This window comes from Triturus cristatus, chromosome 12 (genome assembly GCF_964204655.1).
Source record: "Triturus cristatus chromosome 12, aTriCri1.1, whole genome shotgun sequence".
NCBI lineage: Eukaryota > Metazoa > Chordata > Amphibia > Caudata > Salamandridae > Triturus > Triturus cristatus.
Window position 1 is genome coordinate 616,743,027 of NC_140595.1, and position 23,544 is coordinate 616,766,570.

The 23,544-nt window shown below is 46.6% G+C and overlaps 1 protein-coding gene across 3 annotated transcripts in view; it reads left to right on the forward strand.

Moving 5' to 3' along the window:
- ANKRD11 (ankyrin repeat domain 11) overlaps window positions 1–23,544 on the forward strand; it is a 1,275,279-nt gene that overhangs the window by 393,791 nt on the left and 857,944 nt on the right. The window lies entirely within an intron of this gene.

The window sequence follows — 23,544 nt, forward strand, 5'->3', positions numbered from 1 at the left end:
ACTTCTACTACCTAGTCTTGATGATAAACATTGATAACACCCTGACCCAATGTGTTATTGGTAGATTTTATATCTAGGGGGGCCAGGCAGAGATTTCCCCCAGCCGATTTGTGTTAGATTAAGAAAAGGTAGTTCGCCTTATCGTTCTTTGTATGCCAATATCATCCTCTGAAGTTGTGACACGCATTGGCTAAATATCTATGGATCTAGGTCAACGAGACAATGTGACGGTTCTATGGGAGTACTACAAAACTGCTGCAGATAAGCTTACTGGCTAGGTTGGTGGCCGGATAAAGTTGGGTAAGACTTGAATTGACATCCATTTTCTTTCAATACCATCAAGCCTTATTGAAGACAAAACAGCATAGAAAGGTACTTTTAGGATGCTAATGAAAGCTATTATAACAGGTCTTTGAACTTTGCATAGCCTAGCAATCTAACGGTGCATGCCAAGTATACCTATACTATGAGAGTACCAGTTCGATACTTTAACTGTATTAGCCATGAAGTTGGAGATGTGCTTTATGAAGGTCCGGTTTTGGTCACTGTATTTTGGACTGCTCTTTCTAACCTTCTCTGGATTTGCAGATTTTGTATTCCGAATTGTTAACCCATTTAACATTTTTGATTGCACAGCATTTTACAAATTCAAACGATGCACCTTATTAGTATTCCAAGTTTCAATGATGAATTTGCCTTAAGTTTTAAAATATTTGTAAAAGTAGCCATTAGTTTAATATGAAAATTAATCTGTGTAAATGTTGAAGAGGTTTTAAAAAAGTGCATGTACTAGCATTGAAATAAAATCAATGACATTTGGTTAAAAATAGAAACATAACATAGGAATAGTTTCGGTCTATTTTTAGTACACCAAGTACTTTGTATTTTTTAATACAAAGTCTTTTATTCTGCTCTTGTCAACCCAGACCTAAAAAACATAACTGTTTGACCTCCTATACCTATATTGTGTAAATTCTGACAAATTTTTATTGTGCATTTGTATTATGCTTTTATGGCTTTGCTAAGCATACCGAATAAAGCTTTTATTGAATTGAATTGACCTCTGTAGGGTTTTATACTCAAAGTAATTTAGAGTTGGCAATCTCGAATATGTTCTCTGGTCTTTAATTCCCTTGATGGTTATTTTTGTGACACGATTAATAACACTGTGAGAGAACCCCACCCACTCATTTTTATCCTCAGTGGGTTAAGGCTCCTCTGAATTATCACTGAATTTCCCATCCAGAAGACAACTGTGGAGAGATGGGCAGATTGGCTATTGTCCTCTCGTATGCATATATAGATATAGATCTATATAGAGAGATTTTTTCGTTTTAGCCATTCTAACTAACACAGTGGAGTTAAACATTTAAAATGCATACATCTCTGGCTCCATGTATAGATAGTTAACAATAAGATCTTGGGAAATGGGTGTAAGACTTGAAAATCTAATTTTAGTTTACATGGATGTATATGTAAACCCGTAGATGTTAAATTTCAAAAACGCTAGTATGTTTTCGTTGGTGTTAATGCTACGTAAAATGTATACCTTGGCGGTAGGGTGACCAGACGTCCCGGTTTTGCCCGGACGGTCCCCGTTTTTTGTGAAATGTCCCCCTGTCCCGACACTGTACTCCAATGGAGTCAAATGTCCCCGTTTTAGAACAGTGTCCAGGTTGAACAAAGAAATGTCCCGGTTTTTCACTGTTCCGGTTGCGCGCATGCTCTGTTTGCACAGCTTGGTGACGTCACTGAGGTGAGCGCTGTAGCAGGAAGGGAAATCCTTTGAAGAGAGACATGTTCTCTCGGGATTTCCCTTCTCTTTGTCTACACAGCGCCACCTACGTCATCATGCAGCTGGTTAGAACCACCTGTGACCGGCATGACCCTGATTTTACAGCCTGCAGCAATCCACCGTGACCCTGCTCTGCCTTAAAGCGAGCGAGGGTCGGACAGTCTCAAACTACAGCAGAATCCAGCAGCAGCTTCGTGACGCCTCCCCAGCCCTACCAGCACCGTCGGGACACTGCCTTGCATCAGAGCTGCATCATCCAGGAATCCTTGCCCTCCCAGCCTGCAAGCCCGCAACGTGTATTTTAACCCTGAGAGTTTTATCCGCACCAGTGCTGGCTTCCTGGGGGCGCCGTGTAGCGTTTCTTTCCCCCAGCAATTACCAGGCCTCACATAAATGTCAAGAGTGTGATTAATTATCTTCCTGGAGAGAGATCAGCATTTTGTATAGTTGAGGTTTTGACTTGGCTGAAGTTAGTGCAGAGGGTTAATATGCCTGCTGCAAAGAACGTGTACCAAGTAGATTACAGAGTGCGTATGATGTAAACAGATCAGCAGGGTTACTGCTTTCAAAAGAGACATTTTTTTGCTACTTGCAATTTATAACTTAAAGTCCTAATATAGAATAGTGAGCTATTAACTTTCATCCTAGAACTGCATACACACTGCAAAGTATACATTATTAGAACATTGATTAATGTTTCAAAAAGTGTTAATCTGGCTAGAAATCGATTCTTAATATTAAAGAAAACTCCCAACTATGCTGTTTCTTTTTCGACTCTGCGTTTGTGCTTCTCCACACCAAGCACTCTTAAACTATACTGCCTACCAGTATGGATGACATGTGACTCCTACACTTTCAGTCCTTTGGCTTATGTAACATTTCCTATACACTGATTTACACACGTATGATTGATTGTCTCTGTGTAATGTGTGTGTGATGCAAAGTGCTTGGACACCCTACACTTGTATGAGTGGCGCTATATATAATGCATCTGATAGAGTGTGGTTATGGTGACTTGGTCACTGTTAAAGGGAGCTAGTGAGAGAATCCGTGGTGGAGGTGGTCATTGGGGGGGGCGCCAACAAACATTGTCGCACAGGGCGCCACCAGCACTAAAGCCGGCCCTGTCTTATATGTTCTAAACTATTTACTATGCTAATGTGCGTAAATGTTTCCACGTAAATAAAGCAAACATTATTTATATTTCAGTCAACTGCGCTGAACGTAGGGGGAGTGCTTTATGGGAAGGAGTATTCTACAAACAGCAGTATCTGATTTTGACGATGACAGAATGTGTGTGTGTGTGTATATGTGTGTATATATATATCTATCAAACTCGCTAGCGATGCACTCGTTCACTTCCTCGTGGCAAAAACAAGAGCACAAACTCCTCTTCGATTGTGCAATTTTCTTTATTGTTCAGTTAACAATCCCAATATATATACTTATCTAATAAGAAAACAAACTTGGACTAAAGCAAATGTTGAGGCAAAGTCGGTTTAAATGGAATTAATGCTTACTGCCGATAAAAGACCTCTGATTTGTCATCTGTAATGCTTCATCTCGGTCTTGGAGGGAGCTGTCGTAGTCCTTTTTCTATGTTTATCACAGCTGTCAAATAGTCCTACTTTTATGTCGGTGGTTACTGCAAATCGTAGTCCTACTTCTATGTCTATGACCTGTCCCCGTTTTTTGTTTTGAGAATCTGGTCACCCTACCTTGGCGGCCTCCTTGTAAATGCGATGCATGCAGTGTTTGCCGAACTGCAGACCCAGTGTTGTCCATTGCCAAAAACAAAACATGTAAATGCAGTTATTAGTTCCTCAACCACATCTTATATGTTAGAGATGCTTTGGCCTTCACGTAGTGTTCTTGGCAGTGTATTGTGTCGCACATGAGTCTTGGTGTTTTGTATTGTTCTAAGCCTAGTGAATGCTGAACGCTTTTGACTTTCGCACCGCAGTCTTATTCGCGGAGCTGGAAACCTGCAGCTTCTCAGCAGCAGAAAGATAAAAACCCAGCCAGGTCGAACTGCAGTCAGACGTTTGGGGGAAGGGCTTGGCTGCTGCCTACGATTTGCTGTTACCAAAATAATTTCCCATCCCCCACTCACGTAAACACTGCTGCTGGAACTTCCCTCCCAGCTTAGCTGTGAAGTATTGCACCAGAGCACACATCGTTTATATCCAGTTCTGAGAGCGAGTGTTTTACGCCGGCGGCAGGGGTTGATGTTCTGGGAGAATCTCATGCCTACGAGTGGATTTTGAATTCTGTGCTACATAAGTAAAGTGGATCATCGCTGCGCTTGATTTCCTTTGTGCATGCTCTTCTGTTTAAAAAAAAAAAAGGCCCTTTGGAGTCCAAAGAGATCAGTGCTGGTATTTACGATGACCGTCCTTTAAAAAAACCATCCAATAGAAGCCAGTTTTACGCAATGTTCATTCACGGTGGGCGTCCGGGTATCTTTACTTTAAACCTTGATCGCCCTCTTCCAATAAAATCTTTTTTTTCATATTTGTGTGATTACTCTTAAGTGAACTGTGAAGCATACTTCTAGAATTAAAAAGAAAGGGAGCATTCTTTGGGAAATTGAAACGACATCGCTTTTATTTGTATGCTTTCCCAGATAAAATAAAAATAGGCACCCTTTGTAAATCATGAAATACCGTTCTTGATAAATGAATACTTGGAGCCTGCCTTTGCTAAGATAGCGCCCTGGGCGAGAGAAATGTGGCGGCCTTGCTGATGCAAGTAAATAAAATGAAACCGCAGCGGACCCCTTTTGTGTTACTGGTCAGTACCTAGCCAAGCAGTGAATGGCCTCTGAACACAAAAATCTGTAGCTCACGCAGCTCACCTAAATCACCTATAGTTTAGCTGCTTCAGGCCGCTGGGGTGTTGGAGGGTGCATGTCAACAGGAGTGAGAGGGTGACGGGAGGGCAAGAAAAGGGGGCTAGTGAGGTGTTAAAAACATCGCTTACAATGGTATGATAATGAATGATCCTTTTAAACTGGCAAGTCTGATAGAATAACGAGGCTACAAGGACAAGGAAGAGGCTGTACCAAGGTGAGAGTGGCGCTGCTGTTTGTATAGCCGTAATACACCCAGCTCCGTGCGCCCCTCTAGAGATTGGCGCCCTGGGCTCAGCTCGCCCATGCCAAATGCCGGCCCTGACTGAACTGAATACCATAATATCAAGGTGTGTGTGTATATAGAGGTGTGTGTGTGTGTGTGTGTGTGTGTGTGTGTATATATAGAGGTGTGTGTGTGTATATATAGAGGTGTGTGTGTGTGTGTATATATAGAGGTGTGTGTGTGTATATATAGGTGTGTGTGTGTATATATAGAGTGTGTGTGTGTGTGTGTATATATAGAGTGTGTGTGTGTGTGTGTATATAGAGGTGTGTGTGTGTGTGTATATAGAGGTGTGTGTGTATATAGAGGTGTGTGTGTGTGTGTATATAGAGGTGAGTGTGTGTGTGTGTATAGAGGTGTATGTGTGTGTGTATATAGAGGTGTGTGTGTATATATAGGTGTGTGTGTATATATATATATATAGAGGTGTGTGTGTGTATATAGAGGTGTGTGTGTGTGTATAGAGGTGTGTGTGTGTGTATAGAGGTGTGTGTGTGTATATATAGAGGTGTGTGTGTGTATATATAGAGGTGTGTGTGTGTGTGTATATATAGAGGTGTGTGTGTGTGTGTATATATAGAGGTGTGTGTGTATATATAGAGGTGTGTGTGTGTATATATATAGAGGTGTGTGTATATATAGAGGTGTGTGTATATATAGAGGTGTGTGTATATATAGAGGTGTGTGTGTGTGTATATATAGAGGTGTGTGTGTGTGTGTGTATATAGAGGTGTGTGTGTGTATATATAGAGGTGTGTGTGTGTGTATATAGAGGTGTGTGTGTGTGTATATAGAGGTGTGTGTGTGTGTATATAGAGGTGTGTGTGTGTGTATATAGAGGTGTGTGTGTGTGTGTATATAGAGGTGTGTGTGTGTGTGTGTGTGTGTGTATATAGAGGTGAGTGTGTGTGTGTGTGTGTGTGTATAGAGGTGAGTGTGTGTGTGTATATAGAGGTGTGTGTGTATATATATATAGGTGTGTGTGTATATATATATAGGTGTGTATATAGAGGTGTGTGTGTAGAGGTGTGTGTGTGTGTGTATAGAGGTGTGTGTGTGTGTATAGAGGTGTGTGTGTGTGTATAGAGGTGTGTGTGTGTGTATAGAGGTGTGTGTGTGTGTATAGAGGTGTGTGTGTGTATAGAGGTGTGTGTGTGTATATATAGAGGTATGTGTGTGTATAGAGGTATGTGTGTGTGTATAGAGGTGTGTGTGTATAGAGGTGTGTATATATATATATATATATATATATATATATATATATATATATAGAGAGAGAGAGAGGTGTGTAGAGGGGTAGGTGTATGTGGGTGTGTGTGTGGAGAGGGGTGTGTGTGTGGAGAGGGGTGTGTGTGTGGAGAGGGGTGTGTGTGTGTAGAGAGGGGTGTGTGTGTGTGTGTGTAGAGGGGTGTGTGTGTGTGTGTAGAGAGGGGTGTGTGTAGAGAGGGGTGTGTGTGTGTGTGTGTAGAGAGAGGGGTGTGTGTGTGTGTGTAGAGAGAGGGGTGTGTGTGTGTGTAGAGAGGGGGGGGTGTGTGTGTAGAGAGGGGTGTGTGTGTGTAGAGAGGGGTGTGTGTGTGTAGAGAGGGGTGTGTGTGTGTAGAGAGGGGTGTGTGTGTGTAGAGAGGGGTGTGTGTGTGTGTGTGTAGAGGGGTGTGTGTGTGTGTGTGTGTGTGTGTGTGTAGAGAGAGGGGTGTGTGTGTGTGTAGAGAGAGGGGTGTGTGTGTGTAGAGAGAGGGGTGTGTGTGTGTGTGTGTAGAGAGGGGTGTGTGTGTAGAGAGGGGTGTGTGTGTGTGTAGAGAGGGGTGTGTGTGTGTGTAGACAGGGGTGTGTGTGTGTGTAGACAGGGGTGTGTGTGTGTAGAGAGGGGTGTGTGTGTGTAGAGAGGGGTGTGTGTGTGTGTAGAGAGGGGTGTGTAGAGAGGGGGGTGTATATATAGTTGCTTTTAGGTATTTTATTGTACAAAATGTAGTGACCTTAAAGCCCATATTTACATAGGCACTTGACCTTTGGAGAATATTTCGCAGTACTCTGAAATATGGGTTTCTTCATCACAATGATGGCCCAAACAATCGGCGAACTTCACTGTAATCTGAATCACTACGATGTGGCAGTGAAGGGCCAAATTATGCTGCATGCAAATCTAAACTCAACGGCAACACTACAAACTTTAGGTTAGGGTAGACAGTACTGTTATGGTCACTTGAGTTAAAGTTTTTATATCTATTATTTTGTTCGAGGCATATGAGCTGCAGATTACACACTTGCATAGATCGCCATTTGGTGTTGGGCCCGGATGTTTGCAGTTTGTTTTTCCTCTTGGAAAGTCTTTGGAAGTCACGAGGTCGGTGACTCCCCTTTTGGATCGTATTGCGCATGGGCTTCGGCTCCATCCTCATTGTTTTTTTCCGCCATCGGGCTCGGATGTGATCTTCGCGCTCCGGTTCCGATCAGCTTCCAGTTCGACGATCGACGCGCAATCCTCACCCCAATCGCTGTATTGTTTCGATCACGATCTCTTCAATCAACGCGCCTTCTCATCGACATAAACCTTCGGTTCCAGTCGTCGACGGCGGCCTTCGGGCCTACCCACCGGCTCATGGAAACAACTCCATTTAAAACGTGCCCTCGATGTGGGTCCAAATTTCCCCACACCGATCTTCATGAGGTATGCAACCTTTGCCTCTCCACAGAACACGAGGCTCGAGACTGTCCGGCCTGTAAGTCTTTCCGATACAAAAAGACTATTCGGGACCGAAGAGCTAGAAGGGACATGGTACACTCCTCGACGTCCATTCCAGTCGACATCTTCGGAGACGACATCGACGATCCGGAACATCATCGTACCGAAGAGGACCTCGTCAGTGCTTCTGAGGCCGACGAGTCAGATGTGGAGGACATCACCCCGGCGCAGAGGGTCGTGAGTACCAATCTACCCGCTCCCACACCCGCGCCGACACCCAAAAAGGCTTCGGTCATGCCTTCGCCTCCATGTCTAGGCAAGACAAGAGACACTGTTGCACACACCCCACCTTCGGGCCCGGTGAAGAAGCCAAGTAAGCCTTCCGGCGGCTCGGGCTCGAGCCAGCCTGCCAGCGGTGCAGAGAAACACTCTTCGGCACCGAAAAAGAAGACGGCCTCCACCTCGACACTGAGCTCTGCACCGAAGCCCTCAGGGTCGAAACCCAGCCCTTCGGCACCGACGCCATCTTCGGTGCCGACCAAACCACACAAGGCCACTGGCACCGACACTTCCAAGCCGAAGCCCATCTCGGCGCCGACCAAGAGACCGGAGAGTCCCAAGCCGGGTTCTAAACATCAAACCGGCACGGAAAAACCTAAAAAATCATCGACCCCGACGCCTTCGGCGCCGACAGACCAAATTACCTCACCAGAGCTATTTACACCGGATCCCTTGCAAAAAACTCTTACCAAGGATCCAAAAACTGGACATTTGACACTCTCTACTAAGACATTTGGAGAAGCCTGCTCCGCCTCCACCTCCAAAGAGGAAGGACTCGGCTACCTCTCCGTTCAGAATACCTTCCCCTCCTCCTCCTTCCCCACCTCCACCCTCTCCACCCCCACCTCATCGTTCTCCTACTCAGTCTCCAGACGATGATGATCACGGGGACCCATATTATGATACAGGGGATATGCCACAAGACCCCACCCCTACAGGATCTCCAGATCCATGGGACGATTACCATATACCAGATATCCCCAGCGTCCCACAAGACGATATTTACTCTTCTAGACCATCTCCACCAGAAGATTCATTAGGGTTTAACCATCTTCTGCAAAGAGCAGCACATTATCATGGGGTGGACATGCATAATGACCCTGTGGAGGAAGATTTCCTCCTAGACACATTCGATACTACACAGAGGTCAACCTCCATACTGCCCATGCTCAAAGGGGTGGTAAAGCATGCGGCAGAAGTTTTTAAAGACCCAGTTAGAGCCAGGGTCCTTAACCCACGTATCGAAAAGAAGTACAAACCTGCTCCGTCAGATCCCTCTTACATCAGAGGACCAGCGCCACTAGATTCCTTAGTGGTCTCTACGGCACGTAAAAGGGCAAACTCACAAGCGTCAGGTGATGCAGCACCACCTGACAAGGAGTCAAAACTGCTAGATGCTTCAGGCAAACGCACAGCATCCCAGGCCGCCAACATATGGCAAACACTCAGGCACTGCTGGCCAGATATGACCGGGCTCATTATGACGAATTAGAGAGCATAATGCAACATCTCCCTGAAAAATATAAAAGTAAAGCCAACAAGTTGATTCAAGAGGGTAAAACAATCCCAAACACCTCTATACGTTGTGCCCTAGAGGCAGCAGACACAGCCTCCAGGGCCATTAACACCAGCGTCCTTCTCCATCGTCATGCTTGGTTAAGGGTATCTGGGTTTAAACCAGAAGTACAAGCCTCCATCCTTAACCATCCCTTTGACCAGGAACATCTATTCGGGCCAAAGGTGGATGAGGCCTTAGAAAATATGAAAAAGGACACGGATACAGCAAAATCCATGGGGGCCTTACAGTCTCACATGCCCAGACGCTCCTTTCGCCGCTCATCCTTTCGGAGTGCGTCCATAGGCTACTCCTCAGACACAGCGTCCACATCGTACAAGTCCCCTACTCAGACCACCTTTACAAAAGGTTATCAAAGAGGCGGCTACAGGGGTAACAACAACAAGGGCAGAGGCAAAACAAACAACGCCCGTTCTGCCACTTCTACTACCCAATGACTTCCCCCTGCTCCCCCCAGACCATTCCACTCGGGGGCAGACTCACACATTTTCTTCATGTCTGGGAGACCATCACCTCAGACAAATGAGTGACCCAAATAATTCGGTCAGGATACTGCCTGGAATTAACATCTACCCCCCAAACATTCCACCCAGGCAACGCCCAATGTCACAAGAACATTCCAAATTGCTAAAGCAGGAGGTAATCCCCCTCCTGCAAAAACAGGCAATAGAACACGTTCCTGTCAATCAACAAAATTTGGGGGTCTACTCCCTATATTTTCTAATACCAAAAAGGGATGAGACTCTACGACCTATTCTAGATCTCCGGCCCCTAAACACATACATACACTCAGACCATTTTCACATGGTAACGCTTCAGCAGGTACTTCCGCTCCTCTCCCAGAACGACGTTCTCACCACACTGGACTTGAAAGACGCATACTTCCACATTCCAGTACACCATGCTCACAGAAAGTACCTCAGATTTGTAGTGGACGGACACTACCAATTCAAAGTGCTCCCGTTCGGAGTCACAACAGCACCACGGGTATTCACCAAGTGCCTAGCGGTGGTGGCGGCACACCTCAGAAGACAGCACATTCACGTCTTCCCATACTTGGACGATTGGCTGATAAAAGCCACTTCATACAACCAATGTGTACACCACACCGCTACCACAATCCAACTACTTCACCAACTAGGCTTCACGGTGAACCACCAAAAGTCCCAGCTAACACCATCTCACATAAAACAATACCTCGGTGCCACCATAGACACCTCAAAAGCAATAGCCTACCCAAATCCGGCCAGGATTGTAAACATTCAGGCTTTGCGACAAAAATTCATACTTCAACACTCCCAGCACGAGTGTTTATGTAACTGATAGGGATGATGGCCTCTTGCATTTTCATAGTGCCTCACGCAAGACTCCAGATGCGTCCACTCCAAGAGTGCTTAGCGCGCCAACGGAACCAGGCCCAGGGGCAACTGACAGATCTGGTGTTGGTAGACGGTTGCACCCATCGCTCTCTGTAGTGGTGGAACACCACAAACCTTTCCAAAGGTCGACCCTTCCTGGACCCGGTTCCCCAAATAATGCTAACAACGGACGCATCGCTCTCCGGCTGGGGAGCTCATCTATTACACCTCACAGTGCAGGGCACATGGACGCCGCAACAAAAGTTACTCCATATCAACCATCTGGAGTTACTAGCAATCTTTCTAGCCCTGAAATCCTTTCAAACACAGATTTCAGGCAAGGCAGTCCTCATTCGCACAGACAACATGACAGCCATGTATTATATTAAACAAGGCGGCACACACACTCCACAGCTCTCTCAATTAGCACAGAGCATATGGAGATGGGCAATTCCTCACAAAATCTTTCTCCTAGCTCAACATGTCCCAGGAGTCCAAAACACCGTGGCAGATCTGCTCAGCAGACAGACACAACAGATCCACGAGTGGGAACTTCACCCACAGGTTCTTCATCCGTTCTTTCAAATGTGGGGGCATCCACACATAGACCTCTTCCCCATCCACGAAAACACAAAATGCCCAAGCTTCGCCGCCAGATACCCACACCCATTGTCCAAAGGAAATGCGATATGGATGAACTGGTCAGGCAAATTTGCGTACACTTTTCCGCCTCTCCCCCTCATTCCATTAGTGGTGCGAAAGCTACAACAGCACTCCCTCACACTGATCCTAGTAGCTCCAACGTGGGCCAGACAACCGTGGTACACCACGCTGCTGGAACTCTCTGTAGTACCACACCAAAAGCTACACCTCTCACCATGTCTCCTAACCCAGAACCATGGAGAGATCAGGCACCCGGACCCAGCTCAGCTCAACCTTGCGATCTGGCTCCTGAAATCCTAGAATTCGGGTACCTAAACCTTCCCTGACTGTATGAACGTCATCAGAGAAGCTAGACGCCCTACCACTAGAGCCTGCTACGCTGCCAAGTGGAAAAGATTTGTTGTTTATTGCCATAACACAATCAATTCTCTAGACGTGTCTATACAACACATCATATGCTACTTACTCCACCTACAAAGGTGTAATCTAGCCTATACATCCATTCGGTTACACCTCGCAGCAATTGCAGCTTACTTACAGGCAGCACCTATCGCTTTTCAGAGTACCTGCCATTAAAGCCTTCATGGAAGGCCTCAAAAGAATAATTCCCCCCAGAGTACCACACTCACCTGTGTGGAACTTAAATATCGTTCTCACAAGGCTGATGGGGCCTCCCTTCGAACCTTTGCATAAATGTGAACTGCAATTCCTCACATGTATAACAGCTTTCCTTGTGGCCATCACTTCCCTTAGAAGGGTCAGTGAGATACAAGCACTTACCATACAAGAACCTTTTCTTCAAATGCACCAGAACAAGGTTGTTCTCTGTACCAACCCAAAATTCCTACCTAAAGTCATTTCCCCTTTTCACCTAAACCAATCTGTAGAATGACCAGTATTTTTCTCGCAACCTCAGACCGTTGCAGAAAGGGCTCTGCACACGCTTGATGTCAAACGAGCCTTACTTTACTATATCCAAAGAACACAACCTTTCCGAAAGTCCAAACAACTGTTTGTCTCTTTCTCTCCACCACACAAGGGCAACCCCATCTCAAAATCAGGGATAGCTAGGTGGATTGTAAAATGCATCCAGATTTGCTACCACAAAGCAAAACGAACGCTTTCCGTTCCCCCTAAAGCCCATTCTACACGGAAGATAGGAGCTTCCATGGCATTTCTAGGGAACATCCCACTAGATGATATCTGCAAAGCAGCTACATGGTCAACACCGCACACTTTCACTAAACACTATTGTGTAGATGTGCAAACCAAGCAACAAGCTAGTGTGGGCCAGGCTGTACTGAAAACACAATTTCAAACCACTACAACAGATACCGGTGGTCGCCGCTAAGGTTGGGAACTGCTATATAGTCTATGCAAAAGTGTGTAATCTGCAGCTCAGATGCCTCGAACGGAATATGCTACTTACCAGTATGCATCTGTTCTTGGCATGTAGAGCTGCAGATCTACACACGCCCACCCGCCTCCCCGGCTACCTGTATCTGTTCCAGTCTATCTTATTTAGATACAACACACATTGGTTTCTTCACTGTGGTTACTACGCTCCATCTTTCCCTGCTGGCGAAAAACAATCTGAGGATGGAGCCGAAGCCCATGCGCAATACGATCCAAAGGAGGAGTCACCGACCTCGTGACTTCAAAAGACTTTCCAAGAGGAAAAACAAACTGCAAACATCCGGGCCCAACACCAGATGGCGATCTATGCAAAAGTGTGTAGATCTGCAGCTCTACATGCCAAAAATAGATGCATACTGGTAAGTAGCATATTCCTTTCTTTCTCAAGTGAATACGGCAAGCATTTAATCTCAGACAGCAAGGAGAATTTTATTTTCACATGTTGACATGACACCCAGCTCTTGGAAGCGTTATTCCCCCAACATAAAAAATATTCAGAGGAAAATTACACAGCAATACCTTCATCCTGAAAGAGAGCCAATTCAAATTGATCCATGCACTCCATATTTTGTGAAATTTCTGCAGACATCCACATGCCCTGTAGACTGCTTTCTTTGCCAACTCTCAAGTGTACATCCCCCTTCCCCATTGCCCCTCCTCCAAAGCCTGGCAATCTTGCGCTTGGCTAATGTAGGAAGGTGGAATCTGACTAATGGTTGCCCCCAACTTTTTTGCCTGGTATTTGAGTGGTTTTTGACTAGTCTGGCTGGGATCCTGCTATCCAGGACCCCAGCCTATCTGCTTTCTCCTTAAAACTGATGCGAGTACTCTAGGTACAAACCCAATTGGATGCTGAGGATGCCCTGACAGTCCCTTGTAGATAGTACCCTAGGTACCCAGGGCATGGGCCCCTCAGTAGGCATACCAGGGCTGCAGCAGTTATTGTGCCACCCTGGGACAGCCATACAAACTGACACCACCAGACCACTACTGTAGTCTGGGTAAGCTGGTGCTAGCACCCCTTACTGGGATATAGGTACCCTATATCCCACCCCATTACAACACATGTACTCTCATAGGTCACCCCTATAGCAGGCCTTGCTAATCCTACAGGGCAGGGTGCTGAGGTATGTGTGAGGGGGGACCCCTACCTGAGTAGGGCCTCTCTGCAACCCTCGTAAAATCATTGCTGGGTTGTTTGTAGTGTAGCCATACCATACACTCTTAACCGCATTATAAGTCTATCGCGATAGTGTGATAACTTGAGAATGGCTACACAGAACCATATCGTGTTTGGTGTCAAACATGTAGGAATCCTACCCCCAGTCCAGCCATGGGCATGAGGGCCGATTTCCCCCCTGCTAGAGGGGCGATATGGGAAAAGCGGCAGAATTCGGACACCAATTTAAAAGTGCACATGTAGTACAAAATGGCTACTACCCGCCACCCACACGACTCTGGCTGGCTGTTGCTGGGGAAAACCCCAGCCTCGCCAGCTGGACAATAGGGCTCCTGTGGCAGGGAGGTGCTAGCATCTCCCCAGACAGGATATGTGGATTGGAACAGGGTGGTTGCACCAAAGATGCCTTTCAGAGTTGCACGTAGGCAACTACAGCGCCTACATTCTGCATACACCGCCTGGAACCGGTTCAGGGGCATCCTGCCCATCGCCCAGGCGGGAAACACACAAAGGGGAGAGGGTGTAGCCACCCTTTCCCGCCTCACCTCTCATTGGTGGACACTATTCTGGACACTCCCCTAATCTTGGGGATAAAGGTGAATAACATGGCCCCAGAGCCTCAGATTAATCTTGGACTTTACAGACTTGACCTTCGACGAGCTGCTGCCCAGCTGACTGAAGAAATCTCCCTTGGGATAAAGGAGTTATAACCCTGCTTGGCAGGCACCTGAAACACTGCAAGTGACCCGGTTGGAACTTCGCTGCTCTCAAGAACTTCGTCGACTTCCAGCACCCTTGAGGTGGGTTTCCTAAGCATCCCGGAGGCCAGTGAGTGTGCTCAGCAAACCTGAGCCCGTGGACCGCGTGGGTGCCGAGATTCCCAATACCCCAGGACACCGGCCACCTCTTGCGTAGCACACGACCCTGACCAGTGGGGAAGTTGTGCTTTGGCCCATTATTGAGCCAACCACCAAGCAGCATTTGTGCCAAAGATCAGCGCCCCAGCCCCCTCCGGTGGCCCGTGGGCTCCCTTTTATGCACTCCATTTTGCTGCCTTCCGCGGTCCCTTGTCTCTCGACTTGTGGGCCCGAGCGGAGAACAATCTCGACAACTAAGAGTTCCCCTGGTTGCTCCAGGCCTGCTCTGCAGTCTCTCCAAAGGAGACCTCTCTCAGACCTCGTGCGTCTGCACCAGTAGCTGATTTGTTCATCTTGCGTGGGTTGCGGTTGCCAAGGCTTAGTGGATCCAATCCGGACACTAACACCGCAGCGACCCTCATCCGACGTGGGGCAGTCACCCTCCCGAAGCTGGCCTTCCTTGAAGCCTCCCGTAGCCCGTGGCTGCAGATCCAAGCTACACCTCTTTTCATTTGAAGCACCCGACATTGAAGGGCTCTTTGCTTTGAGCTCCCTGGTCACTGTGCCGTGACCCAGACTCTGTCCCCTCTGCTTTCAGGTTCTTCTCTACAAGATCTACAACTTCAATCTTCACGGCATCATCGACGCTTTTGGCCAGCAGCACTTTTGAACATTTTCCCATTGAAAATCAGCCCGCGACCCGACATCGAAAACGACCTGTGCACCCGGCTTCCCTGGGGCAAGTAACAGTGGTACCTCGGTACTCTCGTGGTAGTGGGCTGTTTAAAAGCTTAACTCTAAAGTTTTAACTTTGTACTCCTGCTAGAAGTGACTTTAATCTGTTTAAATCAAACCGCGACGTTCTCCATAGGCTTTAATAGAGATCCCGATAGCAGCTATTTCCACTGCACGCGCCTCCCGTGGGTCCCCTTCCTCATAACCTGGGGTGGATTCTTAAGGGGCCAGCGAACCTAAATGCCCTAGGCATTGTCTGTAGAATTGTCGTGGTTCTTATACCACTTTTTTAATATATGGGGCCCTATGATTCCAGTGCTATTTTATTGTATCTATCAATGCTTGTTTGAATTGTAACTTTGCCTCAGCCTCATAAAGAGACTTGTGGGATTCTGTTTAGAATAAATACATATATTTTATATATATATACCGGTGTGGACTACTTTCATTTGGTCATTCAAGAGGTTATCTATGGTAAAACAATAAGCTTAACACTCCTTCAAGACTTATCCTGAAGGCTGCTCTCCACAGCTACCACTAGGATAGCTTTCTTTAAAGGTTGTCTTAAACCTATCATCAATAAGAGTCGAATTGGACTGGTGCAAGATGTCCCTATAACTAGGAGACAGCATATGCCAGGCCAACTTCTCACAGCTAACATAAAGCCAGTGTCTACCAAGGTTTTAGTACCTTCACCATCCTACTGGTCCATTACCCCTAAATCACAACATTGTGGGTCTAATGTCTCTCGGTGGCCCACTACCACAACTATATCCGAATGTAACAGTTGCCAATAAGCCACTGTATGCTGGTAGTCCCATATGACCTGGAGAAATGTGCCAACTGGGTTACTGCAATGTGGACAGTTGGTACTAGGTGCTCTAACTGCTTGCCACAATCAGTCATATTCAATGTAAATATTTACATTTTTTGAGTTGCAGACTTGTGGAGATAATCATGCTGCAGGGGACATTTTTTGCTTCTGTCCTCCTGTGGACCTGTATCGGTCTCTCAGCACTTATGGATCGCCCGGAGGAGATCTGGGAGATAAGGCAGGAGGAACTTATATAATCTGGAGATTCCCCCCACGTCCCACATGCTCCTTTGTAGTCTCGATTTCTTTGGGATTTTGGTCCGGTAGTGCCTGCAATTGGTCATTGTAGAGGTCTAAAACGTGCCTAAATTGTCGATAGCACTTCAAGGACAGTCTGGCTACAGCCAGGTCCTTGGGCCTTTCTACAACCCTATGTCACCATCAGTCCTCCTTGAAATCCTTTGGTGGCTACGGAAGAGAATTCCAGCTGCACCAATTCCCTCCTAGCCACCAAGCAGCGCATGCTCCCCAGCCTTTGCGTAGCCAAGGGCTCAGTACCCACAGACCTCGTTGGTCAGACAGCCAGCGGTCTAGTCAGTCCGCCCGGCAGTCCCATCCCCCAAACCCTCCTAATCTTCCCCCATTACCAGCATGGGCATCCAGTTGGCTGCAGGATTCGTCATTACCTCCCCCATTGCTAGTCCCCAACAACGGGCAGGTGGGTTTTGCTAGTCGTCCGGAATTGCTACTCCCTCCCCTTCGTGGCAAACCCTCTCTCCATACCACCACCTCACAACCTGCTGACAGAGGATCTTCTATCCCTTCACCCCAATGAAGTCACTCCTCTCTTGGCCAAGGAAGCAATAGAGAGGGTGCTGGTGTCAGAAGTGGGCTTTTGTTTCTATTCCAGCTACTTTTTGGTCCCCAAGAACAGATGGAGGCCTTCATATTGTCCTAGAGCTGCGGGCCCTCAACTACTTCCTCAAGAAGGAGAAATTCAAAAGGCTCATGTTAGCACCGGTCCTGTCTGTCATGGGATGGTAGTGTTGGGCTTGCAGGACGCCTATTTCCATATTCCTGTCCTGCTTGCACACCGGTGTTACCTGAGGTTGACTGTGGGCCACAAGCACTTTCAGTTTACTATGCTCCCTTTTGGCCTTACCCGTGCTCATCGGATGTTCACCAAGGTGATGTCTGTGATTGCTGCTCATTTGGGAAAATCGGGAGGGCCAGTTTTCTCCCATCTCGACGACTGGCTGTTGATGGCAGTTTTGCCCCAGGCTGTTTTCTCCCACCTCCTGACAACAGCAAACCTCCTACAGTCAATGGGGTTTACTATCGACATGTCAAAGTCACACCTGACTCCCTCTCAGATGCTCCTTTTCACTGGAGCTGTTCTGGACACAGTGCAGTTTCAGGCTTATCCTCCCAAGTGGCGAGTTGAGGCTATGATACTGATGTTTCAGCCTCTATCCTGGGTTTCGGTGAGGCAGACCCTATGACATTTGGGACTCATGACCTGCTGCAGCCTGCTTGTAATTCATGCCTGATGGCATATGCCGGCTCTGCAGCAGGACTTGAAGTTTCAATGGGGACAGTATCAGGGGAACCTTTGTGACATGTTCCAGATCTTGGATGGAATTGTGAAAGATATACGGTGGTGGTTCACAAACTGCGATTTGGTCAAAGGCAGAACCCCTCTCTTCCCCTACGAGATCTCACAGGAGTTACAAATGGGTCACTCCTGGGATGGGGTGGCCATCTGGAAGAAGTGGAGATCAGAGGACTCTGGTCTCCAGTGGAATCCGGATTCCACATCATCCTGCTGGAGCTCTGTGCAACCAGACTGGCAATGAAAGCCAATCTACCTTCCATCAAGGGAAGGCTAGTGCAGGTGTTCACGGACAACACTACCATGTGATACTGCAATAAACAGGGAGGGTTGGGTTGTGGACATTTTGTCTAGAGGCCCTGCATCTCTGGACATGGTTGGAACAGCAGGGCCATCTCCGTTATGGTTCCATCACCTAGCAGTTTCTCTGAACACAAGAGCAGACTAACTCAGCCGTCAATGCCTAGCAGATCATGAATGGTGACTCCTGCCAGATGTGGCGCAAGGTCTCTTTTAACAGTGTGGAGAGCCTTGGTTACATTGGTTTGCCTCCTCCAAGAATGCGCAATGTCAAGAGTTTTGCACGTTTGAGTTTCCAAGGCGGTTCTGGCTTGGAGACGCTTTTCGTTTCGAGTGGAGCACAGGCTCCTATACGCCTTTCTGCCCATACCTCTCCTGCCCAGAGTTCTCAAAAAGATCAAGAATGACTGGGCCTAAGTCATCCTTGTTACTGTGGTTTGGGCACAGAGAACCTGGTTTCCCGATCTACTGAGCATGGCCATCGATCCTTCGATCAGGCTGCCCCCTTCAGGAGGATCTCCTGTAGCAGCAGCAGGGGAGGGTCCTCCACCCGAACCTCTCTAGTCTCTGCCTTCTTGCGTGGAGATTGAGTGGCACCAGTTTACAGCCTTTGGACTTCCTCCCAAAGTCTATAACGTGATCTTGGTAACCAGGCGTCCCTCCACAAAGATGGTATACACCTACTATTGGAAACAACTTATGGTATGATGTGCAGAGATGCATTGATTCCCGTTTTGTCCCTCTTTCTGTAGTTCTACTCTTTATTCTTTCCCTTGCCCAGCTGGGCTCTGCTTTGGGCACTCTTTAGGAATATCCGTCTGCTCTTTCTGCCTTTTCCTAGCTGCCTGACCAGCCCTCTGTGTTCAATTCTTCTGCTGTATATAGGTTATTCAAAGGTCTTGTTCATCTCTTCCCTCCTTAACTATTTATCATGCCTGCGTGGGTCCTTAATCTGGTGTTAACTTTCTGGATTTTTGCACCTTTTGAGGATCTCCGTAATTGTCCCCTCAGGCTCCTGATGATTAAAACAGCTTTCCTTGTGACTCACATCTGGCCGTAGTGTAAGTGAGCTGCGGTCCTTGTCATCTATGCTGCCTTATTATTAGTCTATCCTGGCAAACTGGTGCTTCGCACAAGGGCCCCCTTTCTACCGAAAGCAGTACACCATTTTACATAGGCCAATCCATCACACTGCCTACCTTTTGTGCTCCTCCACATACCATTAACGAAGAGGAGGGACTCCACCGTCTGGACCCAGAGAGTGTTGTTGTTCTGCCTTGACTGGACACGAGTTCTGGGTGGATGACCAACTTTTCGTGGGGTACGTTGGTGCAAAAAAATGAGCTGTGCAGAAGTGGATCATCTTCAGATGGGTCATGTTCTGCATTAAAATCTGCTAACCAGAAGGTTTTTGTGTTTAACCAGAGCTAAAGCTGCGACCACTGTAAGCTTGAAGATTTCTGGTCTTGTACATCTGCCAGGCAGCAGCGTGAGCTTGCCTGCACCCTTTCACCAAACATTACTGTCTGGACAGTCAGGTCAGTCAGGTCTGTAGGGATGGTCTCTTTGCCTGTTTTGGTCCTGCCGGACTTCCTCGTGTGAAATTGGCCCTCATACACACCACCAGGGATGGGGTTTGCGTTTCTCTTCAAAGGAAAGTAATCTGCATGTATGTGTATATATGTATGTATGTATCCTCCGATTCCTTACCAACCCATCCACCCTGCTCTGCGAACTGATTTCTATGGACAGGTCTGATCCCTTTCAGGGCCCTAGAATCCACATCAGTGGTCAGTGTTCTTTATGGCTCCTCGTGTGGAAAGTTGTGAAAAGAAACTAGAGGCAGAGAGCCTAGGTGGCATCTATATAGGTGCTGTGGACATCACTTAGGCGCGGACGCCGCTGTTGACGCATGTGGAGCCAAACAATGCCATCTACCGGCACTCTGGGTTACTGCTCACGAAAAACCTTTTGGATCCAGTCTGACACCTGGGAATTTCAAAGGTGAGGAATCTGCGGCTAGATATAGTTTCTGCCAGATAAGGCATTACCCATGGTAAGTAACTTGTTCTTTCATGCAGCATTCCAGCTCAAAATCAGAAGTTTAGTGAGAGGTGACTAGACTGTAGGAACCAGCGCACCCTACAGTATGTTGTGAAAACCATATCAACCCAGATGGTCTAATTGTCAGCGCACTGCAGGACCAATCGGCCGCAGAACACCCAGACACTATATCAATTGCGAAGCCCAGTCCTATTGTCTGATATCTGGTATACCAAGTACGTCCTTGTATGTAGTTTGCGTGCCTTTATCAAACGCAATTGGCAGTGTTGCACCGGCCCAGAGACCCGATGTTAGCATTGATTGCACTGTGTGGAAAAACGTATTAGGAAGTGGGTTGGGGTAATTCTGAAGGGTATATAGAAATCAGGGGAGTGTGATCATTTTGAAAAACGCCCCGCAACCCATTATGGATAATGGCAAGACTTCCCAGCTAAGCATGTCTTATTTTCCCACACGACTGGGTGTTGATGATGAGTTCTCAAATTTCTTTTTCAGTGTGCATAATTATCACACGAGGTAACAGAAATGATCCGAGTTCAGTGTCTGCCACCAACTGTGTAGTCCGCCCCTAACTGAGCGATTGATTTAGTCTAATTCAGGGGGAGCCTCGAAGCGTATCCAAAACCTTCATGTGCATCGCACGGGGCAGTGCTCTGTGTATATATCGAGATCGTCAGCATATAAGGAATCTAATCTTCGCCACTCCACAGGACAATACCACGTCCCATCGGACCCTATCTGCTAGCGGCTCAATCACTAACGCAAACCAGAGTAGTGATGGGGGACATCCCATCCCTGTTCCTAGAGCCACAAGGAAGGGGTGAGACAGGACCCCGTTCACTGAACCGGAGCCCACAAGTCTTTATATAGTAGGGCAAGGGACCTCAAAAACTGGGAACCAAATTCTCTTTTCTACAATATTTGCCACATGAAGGGCCAGTGGACTGTCTAAGGCCTTTGCTATGTTTATCAACACTAGTGCTGCAGCGTCTTAGAGGGCATGGGAGTGTGCCTGGGCAGCCTATAAAGGCCATAGGTTGTGCCTGGTGCCTTTCCTGGGCATTAAACCATTTTGTTCGCATTGGACCAATGTGTAAATCACCTTGGTCATTCTAGTAGCCAGAACTTGGCCAAGAGCTCTCCTTGATATTAATCTGTAGGATTGGGCAGTCGGAGGAGCATTTCATGTTATTTCTCTGTCTTGAGAATAACTGTGATAAGTTGGCCATGTAAATATTGGGGTAACATACCCATATCACATACATCCTTGTATAGTGCAAGGAGGTGTAGTAGAATCAAAGAGGTGTGTGTATATAGAATATATAGTTCTACTGCCAATAGTGTGGCCTTATCACTATGTCTGGTTCGAGTCTTGAAGATATATATAGATATACTTCTTTTTTTTTTTTTTAAACAAAACTCCACAGGAATTTTGTTGGGACCAGCCACCTTCCCCATTGGCATAGCCATTATGGTCTTCCACTGGTATTGGGAGATCAAGTTCGTCTCAGCAGTGAGCTTATTCACTGGCCTGGTTTTAAACTATTGTGCACTCACATTCTCTATGGGGTTGGGGGGTGGGGGGAGTTCATGATTCCGGACAAAAACATTGGTTATCTCCACGCATCCGGTGGCTTGTAGCCCATTCTCATCCGATATTGATGATATGAACTAAGTTTCTATGTGCCAGTTCTCCAGACAGCATAGCAGTTGGCTCATTTGTATCTCCCCTTTCATTTATTGCGTGCTGGCATACCTGGCTGTAAAAACTTTACTTCTCTACAGACCTGCTTGACCCTCTATAGTACTCGTAAAGTCTCTACAATGGCCCCTGTACGCTCTTGTACTGAGAGCCTCTCTAGTGCGCCAATTTGCCACTCAAGCTCATCCGTGTCTTGCACCCAATCATGGTCCTGACCCCTACAGTTTGTCATAACACTTCCCCTTCTCAGTCTTGAATGCTTCCCACAGGGTAGCACATTGCGGAACTTAACCAACATTGTCTTTTAAGAATAAAGTCACGGTCATGCATGAGGTCAGAAAGGTGCCAGAAAAGAGCCGCCAAGCATTTAATTGACTGATCACACTTGGGCCCCTCTCAATCCGTCGAAGACGCATCTCCGCTGGGGAGTGAGCTGAAGTTCCCCTTGGCTTAATGTCCACCTCTGAGACCCTACGAAACCTCCACCGTTGGGACAGAGTGAATCAATGTGTGGGTGGGAATGCTGTGCGTTGGAGTAGTAAGTGTATTAGTTAGTGGTGCCATGCTAGCGTATCCACAAAGTACAGTGAGGAGACACACCTGGCACTTGTTAGAGGCCCAACTAGGGTTGCTACACTATGGAATTCTAGGAGAGGGTCCATCCCTAAATAAGTCACCACCCCCCAACGTCCTTCCACGTGGCTCATTAAGTAAACATTCAGTAATACTCTGCAGGGTATTATCTTGAGGGCCTGGGAGAAAGTATACTTTGGTCAAAGCCCATGGATGTCCCTCCATATAGTCGGATCCATTTTTTGTTGAACTTATGTAGCAAATGCAGTAAATTCATAACTATGCATAATCGCAACCACGGATAGTTTAGTTTCACTTTCCAGGATCTTTATCATGTTTTATAAAAAGAATTTTAAAATCTAGAAAGCCTGAACAAATTCCTTTCGGTGCCCATTATTATCAGCTTGTTGTATCTAAGTTTCGGAAATCTCTCCTGTCGAAATGTATACTAGATTTGTTAACACTACAAAGGTTTTTTTCTATATTTATACATTAACTGCACAATAAAGCATTGTTATGAGTTTATTTCTGAAAACTCAGCAGTGTAGTTTAGTATTTCATATACTGTTTTCAATTAACATTACCATGTTGAAGAAAAACCCTTTTTCAAGCCGACTATCCTAAAAATTAATATACGTCATAAAACAAGCATTGGCACACCTATTGGGTCTGGCTTCCATGTGATATAACAAGTAAATACAGATGATCGCAAATGGAGTGATGGTGGTGGGTGGTAATTCTTGGCATAGTAGTGCTGGTTACGGTAGCAAGAGTGGTGGTGTTGGTATCACTAGAGGGGTAATGGTTGTGGTGGTAATGATCTTGGTGATCATAGTGGTGGTGGAAATGCTCACAATAGTCGAAATAAAAAGGTTTCTGTTTAAAATGTAACATCAAGAAGTGAATGTGTAATTACTAAACAACCAGTAGGCATGATTTGAGTAAGGCTGCAGTGGCTGGAGCTAAATTCCACTTTGTGTTTTAAACCTTGTTGTAGCTGCGCTTTCAGATGAGACAACTAA